We start from the raw sequence: 14,691 nt of genomic DNA on the forward strand, positions 1-14,691 counted from the left end.
TGGAAGAACGTACAACTGGAAAAGATATCTTCAATCTGACTAATGCATATTTTCAAGTAAAGGAAATAGATTGGTCTCATTGCCTAGGCATTTGCACTGATGGGGCCACATCAATGACAGGGAAGCATACTGGATTTGTAGCGCAAACAAAAAAGGTTCCATCAAAAGTCTCTTGGACTCATTGCAGTATCCATAGACAAGCCATCGCAACAAAACACATGCCTGAGGGACTTAAGGAAGTGCTGGAAAATGCAGTGAAAATGGTAAATTTCATAAAATCACAGCAAACAAATTCCAGAATATTTCACGTACTTTGTGAAGAAATTGGTAGTATACACAATTGTCTGTTGACCCATACCAAAGTTAGATGGCTCTCATGGGGCAAAATCCCTGTGCGCTTGTTTGAGCTTAGAATGGAAATCCTAGGGGTTTTTTTCCCCCAACAGCCACTCTTTCCACCTTGCCTGCTGTATAGAAAATAATGTCTGGCTCCAGAGCCTAGCTTATTTAGCAGATATTTTCTCAAGAATTAATGACCTACATTTAGCTCTTCAAGGTCTCAATATAACAGTTTTCAATGTGCAAGAGCGAGCTGAATCCATGATAAAGAAGCTGAAGTTCTGGGAAAGTTGTTTGGAAAATAGTCAAACTGAGTGTTTCAGTAATCTGCCAGAAAGTCATGAAGAACACAAACTTCAGTTGGATCAGTGCACTAAAACTAATATAATTGCACACCTAAAAGGACTTTGCACAACTTCAGGGAATACTTTCCAGCTATGTCAGGCAATAATGACTGGATTCACAACCCTTTTGATAATACCACTTTCTCAACACAGATATTGAACACTGAGGAAAAAGAGAAATTGATTGAGATCTCCTGTGATTACAGACTGAAAAGGAGTTTCAGAAATCTGTCATTAATCAACTTTTGGCTGAGTTTAAGAAACGAGTACCCCCTTCTGGCAGAAAAAGCTACTACAGCTTTGTTCCTATTTTCAATAACATACTTATGCGAGAAAGCATTTTCCTCATATGCATATCTGAAAACCAAATACAGAAACAGACTTGATGCCGAACCAAACCTTAGACTTTATCTTTCTCCAGTGGTTCTGGACTTCTAAGTGCTATGCAGAGCAAAGCAAGCACATCCATCGCACTGAGGAAATTAAAACTTAAATCTCTGGAAATACTCATTTTTACAAGGGAGTTCATGAGATTTCACAATTTAGGGAAAGGGGTTCGCAGGTTGTTAAAGTTTGGGAACCACTGACCTAGAAGATACATTAAACACACCTTTGCAAAGTATATTTAACCAGTAAAGGCTTCTAATACAGAAATAACCAATGATGGTCTTTTATAAACAGGACTTATTACAACTGCTGTATATTTCAATAGTAAAATACTGTGGTTATGCAGTCTAGGGTGACAATGCATCTCCTTGTGGTGAACCTAGCACTGATTTAATGTAAGACAGTAGACTCAGGGTTTCTAGTGAAAAAATGTGTTTAAGTTGCCTATAACAACATGTTAGTTGCTCATATTTTCCTCCCCGTATAATGAAGAAAATATTAGCTTAAGTTGTGTTGATAATGATAATTGAAGAGTTAAGGTTAGAGGCAATTTATGGTTGCACCATTCTCAGTAAAGGTTACATAAGTAGCAAGTTTACTGCTTAATTACTAGTCTATCACATTTGCAGCTAGTCGTGGGTTCTAGTATATTCAATTGTATAGGAGTAGAAGTCTTTACAATACTATTCCTGACTAAAGAAAACTTCCTACTTTTTTGTCTAGCACTTATAGCAAGAATTATAGACTATGAAATAAATTTAAGTATTTTGGTTTTGCCCAAAAAATCCTTAAAACAAGAAAATTGGGTTATTTGATTTCAATGTTGCAACCCCATTATATGTAAAGATACAACACAGTATGCATCGTATAGGATTACCACCACACTTAAGGTCTGCTGTCAGGCCCTGCTGTCAGGAAACCATTTGAGCACATGCTTAACTTTAAGCACATGTTTAAATCCCATTGATTTTAGTGTGACTTAAGCACATGCTTAAAACCAAATACATCTTTAAGTGCCCTCCCTGAGTATCCTAAAACAGGAGGTAACAACTGTGCCAAAGCCCATGTTATATAGGTTAAAGTTGCCTCTAAGAGAAACTGGGGAGGACATTAGTCCCCACTATAAAATGGAGAAGGCTACTTCTTGTGGGAGTTAATACCTGTCAAGACATCTGTTGACATGATCATGAGCATTAAAACATCAGCTGTCTCCCTTCCCCATTCCCATATTATTTTATTATTTATATTCACATAGCAATTGGGACCACTAGTCTTGGACCATGACCCTAGAGTGCTAGGCGCTGTACAAACATGTAACAAAAAAAATTGTCCCCACCCCATACAGCATACAATCGAAGCATGAAAGATTGTGCTATCTAAAATCTTCTGGCAACCCTATAGGGAACAAATATCAAAACCAGACACATCTAAAAGGTATTGCTCTCCAGTAGGACAGAATAAAACACTCATCTTTCATCTTTATTAACTCAGCAAAAGCTCATGTGAATCTACATCTAGATTGACTTTAATAGGGCCTGGATGTAAATGAAAGTTTTACCACTGAGTCAAATGGGGCCAGGATTTCATCCCTGGACTTTAAATTAGAAACAAAACTGGCTTCGGCATGACAGCCATAAGAATTGCAAAAGCCAAGATTTCACATTAACATTGTCCCGAGGACACCACTTTACCCAGTGTCTGTGTTAAAAAAAACTATTAAATCTATTTCTTTATTTGCATCCTTATCACTGTCAAAATTTATGCCATTGAAAAGATGGATCAATTCAATACAGAACAATAGGCAACAACCATTGCTGGAGGCCCTTTGGTAAAATAATTTGTAGTAGAATCAGGATATTCTTCTGTTCTGGTGCAACTCTTGTTGTTCCATTAAAGTTACATTGGCCCCCCAAATTTTTGGTTCATATCTGCTATTTGAAAATTTATGAGAATGAATGACAACTGTCAAAGAATACAAAAGCTGCACAAAGAGCAAACAATTTATTTCATCCATCCTCCCAGCTTTTGTAAAGTTTTCTTATCCCATTTTCATCTCAGTTTTTTCCATCTCCATAAACCTGAAATTGGCTATACTGTATATGCTGAAAAACAAGGTCATTTAGATGATCCTCATTTTTTTGCATAGTTATTCACTGTCAGTTAACTTAACACTTAGAATATATTGAAAAAACTATTTTTTCTTCTAAACCAAGAACAATTCAGCAGGAAAGAAGTTATCTATAAGCTTTTCCCCTATTCTCATATTCTAGGCATTTTCTAGTCTTCACTGTGACAAAGTAGACTCTCTCCATCTGCTGTCCAATGGAGGTAGCAAGGGAACAAGATGGTTTAGTACAATGGTGCTGAACCTAAGTCATGAATGCTTGAAATAGCATGATTCCTGTTCTGGTGGCACATCCCCAAATAGACTTCCATAGTCTGGGAGGAACTGATATACCTGCGGTTATGTAGCTATGAAATCAAGATGCCTTTCGATTTGGTAGTGAACCTTTATATTTCTAAGCACTCTCTCTGTACAGACATCAGAGAGACTTTTCAGAGTTCAGTTTAGACTACCAGAGGAGATACCTACTATATACACTCTCACTGACTTCACTTTTGTTCTTTCTTGTTCTGCTGCTGTTAAATCTATAATAAGAGGTCCCACTGACTGCAAAAATCTGTTTGCTCTTCATGTATTGAAAAAAAATACCCAAGTGCATAATGCTCTGACCCCAGAGTGGATGTCCAATGTTAAAGATGGGGCTATCACAAGCCAAGGTGGAAGGAAGTACAGATACAACAGGCATCCACAAAGGTGCTGGCTATCAACCTGTCACTTTATTTTGGGGCACTAATGCTCAGAAAAGGTTCCCCCATCACAATATAAATAAGAAATACAAAACTTCAAAACTTGCCTAGCATGCATGTAAGTTACACACTGCTGCTAAATTAGGGTTATTTCTGTCAACATTTGCAAGAAATCTAACAGTAACCTGGAAAAATATATTTCCATTCAGACAGTCACACATCCATTTTGCATTAGGACATCTCATGCAAGCTCTAAATATTAATGCAAGGTCCTTTTTGACATATTGGTATGAAAGCTAATTCTAATATCAATGAGTTTATGGTTTCCCGAAACCTATTATCAGCTAGCCAGCCATGCATGTCCACTTCTGAATTAGATTCCACATCTGAACCTACATTTGATACCTATTTAATGCTTCTTAAGCTGCCACTCCATGATAAACAAACAAGATTGGCTTTGTATAGAAGTGGAGCCCTTGGTCCAGCCTGACCATTGAAGTCAATGGGTTCTTTCCACTGTCTGAGAAAACCAGATTCTTCTGCTGTTTTAGCATCAGAGAATAGTAACAATTTCACACCCTTAAAAGGCCTGTTTTCTTCAACCTACTGACATTCACCTTTTTTTTTTTTTTTAGGGGGGATGGCAGGGGGTACGTCATTGACCTGGCTTTCTGAAGTGTCTAGCCAAAATGTCAACTGCATTTTCATTTTAAATTAAATGACCCAGTCCACTTATTATGCACAATGCCCCTGGGTTTTGCTTTGCAGCTTTGAATTTAGTTCCAAGGTTAGTTTCCCAAAATTGGAAGTCCAACTTGAAGACCACCACAGCTGTTGCCAAGAAAGAATTCAGAATAAAATTAACACTGTCCATTTGCAAGTCTGCATATCAGTTGCAAGGGGAAGCACCTCATGCTTCTATTGTCAGTTTGAAGAAATCACTGGAAGATTTTTTGGTTTCTTTTCTCTTTAGACATACTCATGATTTAAGTTGTTCCTAGTGGAGTCACCTTAACTCAGTCAAAATGTGACAACACTCCTTAACTCAAAAAATACAAAAATAAAAAGCACTCACTCCTTGCCTGTTTGACAGCATGCTGCAGCCCCCTTCACACTTACCCTCCTATAACAAATACCCAAAGTGAAAGATGACTTCTTCATATTTTGCATATTCCTTGACAGGTTGGAGACTGTTGTAAACATCCTAATTTTATTATCCCACCACTTGTTCTCATCTTCTTGAAGATCAGCTTGATCCAAAACCTTGGTTCTGAACAGTCTTCTTAGGGCATGTTACAAACCAGACTCAAGTTTTGAAGCTGAGAACCATCTCTATTTGTTGTTGCAACCCCTTGCTACTACCAGTTTGTCTAATAAACAGACATACTTATTGACTGCTTAGAGTCAGATCAAATCCCTATTAAGGCAATGGTAGTCCTCCCACTGCCTTCAGCAAGCTCTAGGTCTGGACTTTATATTGTTAAAATTAGTGGGAAATGTGTGGCAAAATCCCCAGCACTGCTCTGAAAATCTCAATCATATATTCTAAACTACAATAAAACAACTGAACACTTTGACATTTCTGGAAAGTAGTATTTTGTAGCATGCCTCCTTCTTACAAGAAGGAATTCCCCTAAAGGTGGCTTCGATAACTGCACAATCTTAACAAGTTAGAACTAGGGTTGCCAATTTAGGTTTGACATGTTCCTGGAGGTTTCATCACATGACAATCTTTAATAAAAAAATAAATTTTTAATTCCTGGAGACTCCAGGGCAATCCTGGAGGCTTGGCAACCCTAGTTAGTACAGTTTTCACAGTATTACTTACAAGCTATTTTGAATCCTCAGCTGTGACCCACAGAAGCATTCATAACATTCTATGTTTTCGCTATCATTTTTATGTTATTAATTATCAGTATCCTTGTGGATTAGAAACATATCAAGGCAATAAAGAGGAAAGTATAGAAGCAATCAGGGAAAATACTTAAGAAATTTCTGATATGTGTAACTTCAGGAGAACCGTCTGTGCTTGTAGCTGGAGCTATATTGCCTCTTTGCTAAGCAAACAACTTTCCCAGGTGTACATTTCTTGAGAAACACTGGGATCACAGCCCATTGTTTAATAAAAACAAAGTATCTACTCTAGTATAGCATGCCCTTTGGACACAGTAAGGCTCTAGGTTATAAGATACTTTGATGCAAGGCTGCTATAGTTTGGAACTTAGATATATTAATCTATACAGAAGTCAATTTCACCAGTGTATTGCAACATCTTAGAACACTAGACAGGACTTTCAGGTGTCATGGAGACAGAGTATTTCAGCCTCAATGGAACAAAAAACAATAACCTGCACTCATACACAACGGTATACTTTAAGCTAAGTGCTAATTTTTGTTGTGTCTTTTTATTACGAACTATGTCTAAACTGACAACGTTCAGCATTTCAGTGAATAAAAGAATGGGGGGGTTGTAAATAAAGAAAAGTAAGAAAGTTTTCTGCCGCCTGAAGTAAAATTCAACTATAAAAATTATAATTGTTAGACAAGCTCTAAGTACAATGGGTACTCTAAATTAAATAAAATAATGACAGAAAGTGGCTCCAAAAATACAGCTAACCTTTCTAATATATAACCATTAGAATTTTGTTTACTGCTAAAATCACTAATTGTACTTACAAGATAATAACATAACTCACCTATTCCAAAACAAACAGTCCACATTCAGGCACTAAAGCAACTGTCTAAACACCAGAAAAATTGCTTAGAACTTCAGTACAACTATCATGGCTCATGGTGCATCTGCAAGCTGATGGCCTGACAAGTGCTCTAGTGTATTTCAGGATGACTGACAGGGCACAGTGGCTGCTGGTGGGGGTAGGGCATCCTTAAAGCTACATACTAATGTAGAAATATGTCAGATATAATTAAAAACAGAACAGTGCCTTTCTAATTTATTTTGAACAACGAAAGGATATGGAATATATTTTTGCCATGACTTCTGGTGTATATCCTGAATCACTATTCTTTCTTTTTCCATACAGTCTGGTTACATGACCACCTCTGTCTCAATGCCATGACTCAGACTTTCAAACTGGACAGCAAAGGAATTTCATAAAGATATTAACACATTTGTAGGCTCAATTATTTTTCCCTTTCTCTGTCATATGGCATCCCATGGGATGCATCTGGTTCATAAAATATACTTGCCTTATGCCTACTTTTATAAAGAAAGAGACTCTACAAGGAAACACTACTGAGCTTCAACCTTATACCAGTTTCACCAACAGCAAAGTAATCTGGCTGGGATGCATTCTTAATGACTATCATGTGCTTTCCTTTTTAAACCTCGAGATTGTTCTCCTGAATGGATCTTTATTTCCTAGAATTTGTACCCTGAACTGATATTCATCTTCTAACACCTGGCTAGCCATTCTCAGCTCAGAAAATGAATGAGATTTAATAGCAGACATCACAGTTCCATCCATCAGACACCAGAGGTTGCTTGCTGAAAGCATTATACTTGCTAAATGTCATTCCTGTAAATATAGGAGATTCCTATGGGCTATAGTCCTCTAAAGAAAGGAAAACAAGAGACTGGGGAAAAGCACATGAAACATCGGATCCCTCAAAAAGATGAAGCCTGGCAGGGGCATATTTAATAAGATATGTTTTATTTTACTAATTAGCTCTTAATTTTAAGATTTTTATACATAGCATCATCCACTGATGTCAGCACAGCTTTGGGAACAACATTTGTTAGTCCTTCTGCTACACAATCAGCACAGCAAACAAGTCATATTTTAGAGAAGCCATAAAAATAACTTCAGTGGAACTATATCTATTTACACCACACAAGGATTGGTCCATTTAACATTGTCTGTTCAATCTGCTATCTTGCCTATACCAATGGCCAATATCAGATATTTCAGGGGAAGGTGAAAAATTCCATATTCCATCTAGCCAATTATTCAATGCCATACATAAAAAGTATTACATCCAAAAAGCATTACATTTGGTTACTCCTTGTCATTAGCAAGAGTTGCCTTCTAGTCAGATGGGCTATCTCAAAGAGAGCACAACAAAATGTGTGTCAGAGGCTTGAGGAAGGTCTCAATGCAGATACCAGTTAATAAAAAAAATATTGTCTTATGTCAAAATCTAATAGTGTATAATCACACCATTAATGGAATGATAGTATTTTAGAAGTTCCACCAACCCTACCAACAAGCTTGCAGTGATGCACCCACGGTTACTGTACATTGCACCATAACAAGATACAAATCGCATACCAAAAAAAGTAAAAAACTTAACAAAACTAAGGGGCAGGGCGAAATAAGGTATCTACACAAAGGGTGAAATCCTGGCTCCACTGAAGTCAGTCCGTGAAATTTTTGCTTACTAGCATTTTACATGTTCAAAGAACAGCTCCAGCTGACTTCAGTTGCAGTTGTGAGTACTCAGCACCCCTGCAAATATAGTCCTAGATGTCTTATACGGGTACCCAGAAAATGAGAATCACATAATTAGTGGCCAGCTATGAAAAATGGGGTTTAGATGCATCATACAGGAACTCTGGGACAGAGACAGGAATAGAATGCTACCCCGGAGAATTTAATTCAACTGCCTTAACTATTCATAGATTCCAAGGCCTGAAGAGACAATTATGATAGTTTAGGCTGTCCTCCTGTATAACACATGCCAGAGAACCCCCCCAAAATAATTCCTCAAGCATATCTTTTAGAAAAAAACAATCATGATTTTAAAATGGTTAGTGATGAAGAATCCATCTTAGTAAATTGCCCTCACTGCCAAAAAATTATGCCTTTTTTTCAGTCTGCATTTCTCTATCTTCAACTTCTAGCCATTGGATGGTGTTAGACCTTTCTCTGCTACATTGAAAAGCCCATTATTAAATATTTGTTCCCCACATAGGCACTTAGACTAATCAAGTCATCCCTTAACTTTCTCATTGTTAAGCTCCTTGAGGCTATTTGGCTTAAACTATCACTATAAGGTATGTTTTCTAATCCTTTAATAATTCTTGTGACTCTTCTCTGAAAACTCTCTAATTTATCAACATCCTTCTTGAATTGTTGGCAGACAGTATTCCAGCAGTGGTTGAACCAGTGCAAAATACAGAAGTAAAATAACCTCTCTATTCCTACTCAAAATTTGTCTATTTATGTATGCAGGAATAGATTAGCTCTTTTGGCCACAGCATAAATTTGGGAGCTTATTTTCATCTGATTATTCACCGTGATCCCCAAATCTTTTTCAGACTGCCCACTTCCCAGGATAGGATCCCCACTCTGCAAATATGGGCTACATTCTTTGTTCCTAGAGGTGGACATTTACCCATATTGAAAGTCATATTCGTTCCTTGAACCCAATTTACCAAGCTTATCAGCTCACTCTGTATCAGTGACCTGTCCTCTTCATTATTCACCACTCCCCCAATTTTGGGGTCATCTGTGACGATGTTATGTTTTCTTTCAGGTCACTGATAAAAATGTTAAATAATCTAGGGCACAAAACTGATCCCTGAAGGATTCCACTGGAAACACATCTACTCGGTAAAAATTCCCTGTTTACAATTATATTTGAGACCTATCAGTGAGCCTGTTTTTAATCCATTTAATGTGTGCCATGTTAATTTTATATCATTCTAGAAAAAAGTCTAAATTTATTATGTCAGTACTATTACATTCATCAACCAAATTTATAAACTCAGAAAATTATAAGTTAGACAGGATCAGTTTTCCATAAGCCCATATTGATTTGTATTAGTTATATTATCTTCTAATTCTTCATTAATTGAGTTCCATATCAGCCTCTCCATTATCTTGCCCAGGATAGATATCAAGCCTATAATTACCTGGGTCATCCTGTTTACCATTTCTAAAAATTGGCATATTACTTTCTTCCAGTCTTCTGGAACTTCCCCACTACTGCAAAACTTACTGGAGGGGGGGAAAAAACCAAACATTAATAGTCCAGCAAGTTTCTCAGCCAGCTCTTTTAGAACTCTTGGATGCAAGTTGTCAACCTGCTAATTTTAAAATGTCTAACTTTAGTAGCTGTTGTTTAACATCCTTCAGAGACACTAGCAGAATGGAAAGAGTGTTACTACCATAATGAGATGAGACTATATAATTATTTCCCCCCCCTCCAAAAAAACCAAATATTTATTGAACACTTCTGCCTTTTCTGCATTATTGATAATTCTACCATTTCCATCTAGTAGTGGATCAATATCATTGTCAGGATTCTTCTGGTTCTTAATATATTTTAAAACTCCTTATTGTCCTTATCACTGTTGGCCATAGATTTCTCCTTGTGTCCCTTTGCTTCCCTTATCAATTTTCTATAAATCGTAATTTCTGATTTAATATTAAATTACTATCAACTTCCCCTTTCTTCTATTTGTTATATAGTTCTATGGGACCTTCCTTACTCAGCCTGTAATGTCCCAAATTTTACTGAGTTGATCAAAGAGAAATGTTCACAAGAACTCAATTTGAAATCATCATATTCCTTGGTTTATTGAGCTATCAAATTTCATTGAGTTACAGTCTTGTAGCCCAGTAGCAGCTCCCTCAGTTGGGAATTATGGTGAAGGGTGAGTCTGCAAGCCACAAAAATATATTACCTACTTTTAAGTTTTCATGTTGTGGACATCAATGTATTCTCATTTCTGACCTTTAGCCAAGTATTGCTGACTTCTGATGGTAATAAGCATTTCAAGGAGAATGAAGCCCCACCTTTCATTTCAATATACATTCTTCTGCATGCATCCAAGTAATATGTTCAACTTCGGGTTTAACTTTCACATACTCCTATACCTATTTCAAAGCTTCTCTATTACATCATTTCTAATACAGTAAGCTAATGTCACCTTCTCCCTTAGGTACACTGTGTCAATACATTGCATGTCAAGATGCAGGAATTAACAGTGAGTTGTGAAATCCAGTCTGTGTTGTATTTATTACTACACGATGATAATCCTACAGTCTACCCAGTTACAGAGTTTTTGGCTTTGAGCTTGTCTATCAGTTTCTGAGCAGCAACCAAGAGCATTCCCAATGAGCCCAAAGAGTACATCATGATCCTGATGCTGGAATCCTTACTCAGGCAAGCCTTCCATTGAAGTATAACCATAAGAATCTGTGGTCTTGGTTCTGCCACAGTTACACTGATATTACAAGTATAACTGCATTGAAGTCAATAGAGTTATGCTGGATATATACCAATGTATCTAAGAGATGCTTTAATAGTTGTGTTCATAATGTTTTCCCCAGACACAGATTATGGTCTAGGAACTTTTTAAACCAGAACTGAGCAAATAACTGATTTTTCAATTCAGTGGCCAAACCAAAAAAAAAAAAAAAAAATCCCCAAAAAATGTGTGTTGTGTCAATCCAAAACCAAAATTTCAGTTTTTCCCCCTCAAACAAAACAAAATTATTTTGAGTCAAACAAAACATTGCTTAATCGAAAAAAAAAAAAGTTGATGGTTTTATTCCTGAATTTTTTTTCAAATCCTTTGATTGTTTTTTTTTAAATAAATCTAGTTAAACTTTGAAATGAAACATTTTGAAATTAAACATCAAAACAAAATGGTTCAATTTTAAAATTTTGTTTTTTCTTTTTTTAAGCCAAAACTATTTTCAAATTGTCAGTCCAAAACTGTATTTTTTGGCAAATAAGATATTTGTCTAAAATAAGTTCACCCAGCTCTACTTTTCAGTAGCAATATTTGAGCTGTTTAAGTAACATTTGCCTCAAAGAAAGAAGTATGGTGTGACATGGGGACAATACGCATTCAAGAAGCGGTATGCATTGGCTCCTTTTGTACTCATGGAGTCTTTCACTTTCAAAGACTCTCATTGAAATGAACCGGCCTGTTATTTTTCACTACATGTATTAGGTTTGGGTACTGATCAAATGCTCCACACTTTCTTGGGTGCTAGGTGGTTTTTGGATGGCTGGTTGTACTGTGCTGGTAACAGTAGGCAGAGGATGTTTGCATCCAAGCCTCCCTTTTTATTTTTATTTTTTAAAGATAAGTGTTCTGATCTTTAACAAGGACCAGAGAGAATGCTTAAAGGAAGTTCAAGTTGACCTTGTACTAAACATAGCTTATTCTTCACCTCAACAAAAATCACATGACGTGTTTGCTACAGTAACATATGATGTAACATTAACTTGAAACTCAGAGGAGGAAGGAGTCTTTAAACATTCTTTTTATGAAATTATCACCACACATCTTTATATTATGGTTGCTAGTTTTTACACTGTGATGTTATTCCCAGTTTAGTAAACATATCTTCATCGTAATCCATTGTAATGAATTAAAAAATCACGTTTTTCATTCTCCTTGTACAGCTGCTATTCTTCACAATAGATTTCCTTGTGTTTCACATTCATGGGCTACAGTAGGCTATTTCTTTGTCAAGTGCCAGTTTTGCATGATCTAGCATCAGATTGATCTAGTCTTTAAAGGTTTACACTTTGACCACTGCATTTACCAGAGTTCCAAGTAATTTAACTATTAAACATTCCCACTGCACACACACTAAACCAAAACCAAGGAGTTCTAGGTGAGCACTTGTTTATTTTAAATTTTTGACTGGGCTGTACAGGAGGAGGAGGAAGTGGTTTCAATACACTTCACCCATTTGCACCCTTCACAGAAATTGGGCACGGTTCTCTTAAAAGACATGGGCACTTCCCCTGGCAAGTGCTCCCAGGGTGATAGCTACCTAAAATGAGAAGGGGAGGGGCAGAGTAAAAGCAGAGCCATAATCCACAATAACCAATCAGCACAACTAATTGGGTGAAATGGGAAGGGTGCATGCTGAACCCCTGGAAAGGGTGGCAGCGCGCTTAGTACAGCATGTGATTTCAGGATCCTCCAAGACAAGTTCTGGCTGGGACTGGCAGAATTCTCCCTAGGGCTCCTAGTGCAGCATGGCCCTTCAGCTCCTCTTTCAACCCAGGCAATGGCTTCAAAAAGCCTTCCTGTTTTGAGCCACGTTGTTTTCTTTAGATACAGTAGCACTTCTTGTTTCTTCTCTTTGTTGAATTAACATGATCACTGTGCTATATTGCAAATGTTATCAAAATAACAAGCTATCACTTTACATTATAAGTGTTTTTCTGGTCCTACTTGCAGGCTAGTGGGTTCTGCAGGAGAGTGTGTGATCTGGGTCTTCAGCAGTCAGTCCGCAAAGACCCAGCCTGAAGTAAGGGTGGATTGAGTTGCCTAACTGCCTTAGGGAACTCTCTGCTTTGTCTCTCTATCTTTTTGGTCCTGGAGTCTAAGAAATAAAGAAGCATTACCTTACAGAAAGAGTATTTTATGTTTTTATCTAGCTTCTGTTTGTATGCAGTGAACGTAAATCACCACTTCCAAATCCTGCCACATATATTTAAATAAATGATTGCTGATCATTGTTGCTTTCCATAGGAGTTGGATTGGGCCCTCACTAATTAATTGGGTGACAAAAGGAGCATTCAGATCTGCCATTTCACACTTCTTCCTCTAAAAATCTAAATAAATTAAGAATATCCAAAGTGCTCAATCCCTTCAGAGATTTTTCCTTCCCTAAAGGGGCGTCTACAGGCACAATTCTTCACTGTTGTAAGAGTTTGTGGCTTACACCAAGGGCGAATTTGCCATTCCAATCTTTTAAAAGGTACCCAAAATAGAATAAGAAATATATTCCAGTGCACACAACGCTTGAACTAGAATCCATTCTAGAGAACTTTCTTAATGTGTACAAATAATGCAGGTGTTTTCTGAAGTGTGCAGATTGGCTTTTAATAGTCTGCTCTTATTACTATTTTGGAAACAGCGCCTTCTATATTTAAATATCTAAAGTATAAATTATCTTATAAAAACTACCTTGTGCAATGATTCAATATTTTAAATCCTAAACTCACAAATTTACATTTACATAAGCCTCCCCTGCACTGGAAGCAACTTCCAGCGAAGTGTCAATAAGGGCAGCCTTACTAAAGAACAGCATTCATACAATATCTTATCTTGCCTTGTACAATATTGTGATATGCTTTTTATAGCTGGAAAATATATGACTGCATTGCACAACCCTGGCTAGTGGCTTCAAGTGACAAGATTATGGTGATTTCTTGTATCTATGGAACCAGCATGAAAATGCATGTTTACAAGTAAGAAACATACTTTTTAGGAAGTTTGAAAAAAATTCACCTTATTTTTCCACTGACATTTGAGGCTAGACTATTCAATTAAGCACCTGTAATTCAATTCACAACTCAATATACTTTCAGTATAAACAAAATTCCCTTCACTCTACTTCAGTCTTACCTTTCAAATCAAGAAGCCAACTCTAACAAGACGACTAAGAGTTCCAGGAAACTACTCTCTGACAAAGTCTTCTTGCAGAGTTCTGATTCCAGATCCACTGAAAAGGACTAGCTTCTTTGGTTGCCTGTCAATCACAAAGATAGGAAAGGAAATAGGAGGGGAGAACAATGGAAAAATATAGGAAAGGGGAGGGTGGTATCCATATGGTACCGCCTTCTGTACTGAGAGTTACTGACTTCACTGACAACTTGTTACTGAAAATACCTCTTTGAAAAAGCCCAGACTAGTTCCTGTAAGACCTGCGAACACTGTCGATAAGCTTTTAGAGTAGCGGCCGTGTTAGTCTGTATCCGCAAAAAGAAAAGGACTACTTGTGGCACCTTAGAGACTAACAAATTTATTTGAGCATAAATAAATCGGATGCATGCAGTGGAAAATACAGTGCTTTTACAGTCTCATTCA

At 37.0% G+C, this 14,691-nt stretch overlaps 1 protein-coding gene across 5 annotated transcripts in view; it reads right to left on the bottom strand.

The window, feature by feature from the left end:
• Positions 1-14,364, bottom strand: part of CTNNA3 (catenin alpha 3) — an 896,431-nt gene extending 882,067 nt beyond the window's left edge. For all 5 annotated transcript variants that reach the window (XM_074958868.1, XM_074958865.1, XM_074958864.1 and 2 more), the window contains exon 1: positions 14,230-14,364. The gene's annotated coding sequence lies outside the window, so the exon portion shown is untranslated. The remainder of the gene's footprint in view (positions 1-14,229) is intronic.
• Positions 14,365-14,691: the final 327 nt, after the last annotated feature.

Source organism: Natator depressus, chromosome 7 (genome assembly GCF_965152275.1).
Source record: "Natator depressus isolate rNatDep1 chromosome 7, rNatDep2.hap1, whole genome shotgun sequence".
Lineage (NCBI taxonomy): Eukaryota > Metazoa > Chordata > Testudines > Cheloniidae > Natator > Natator depressus.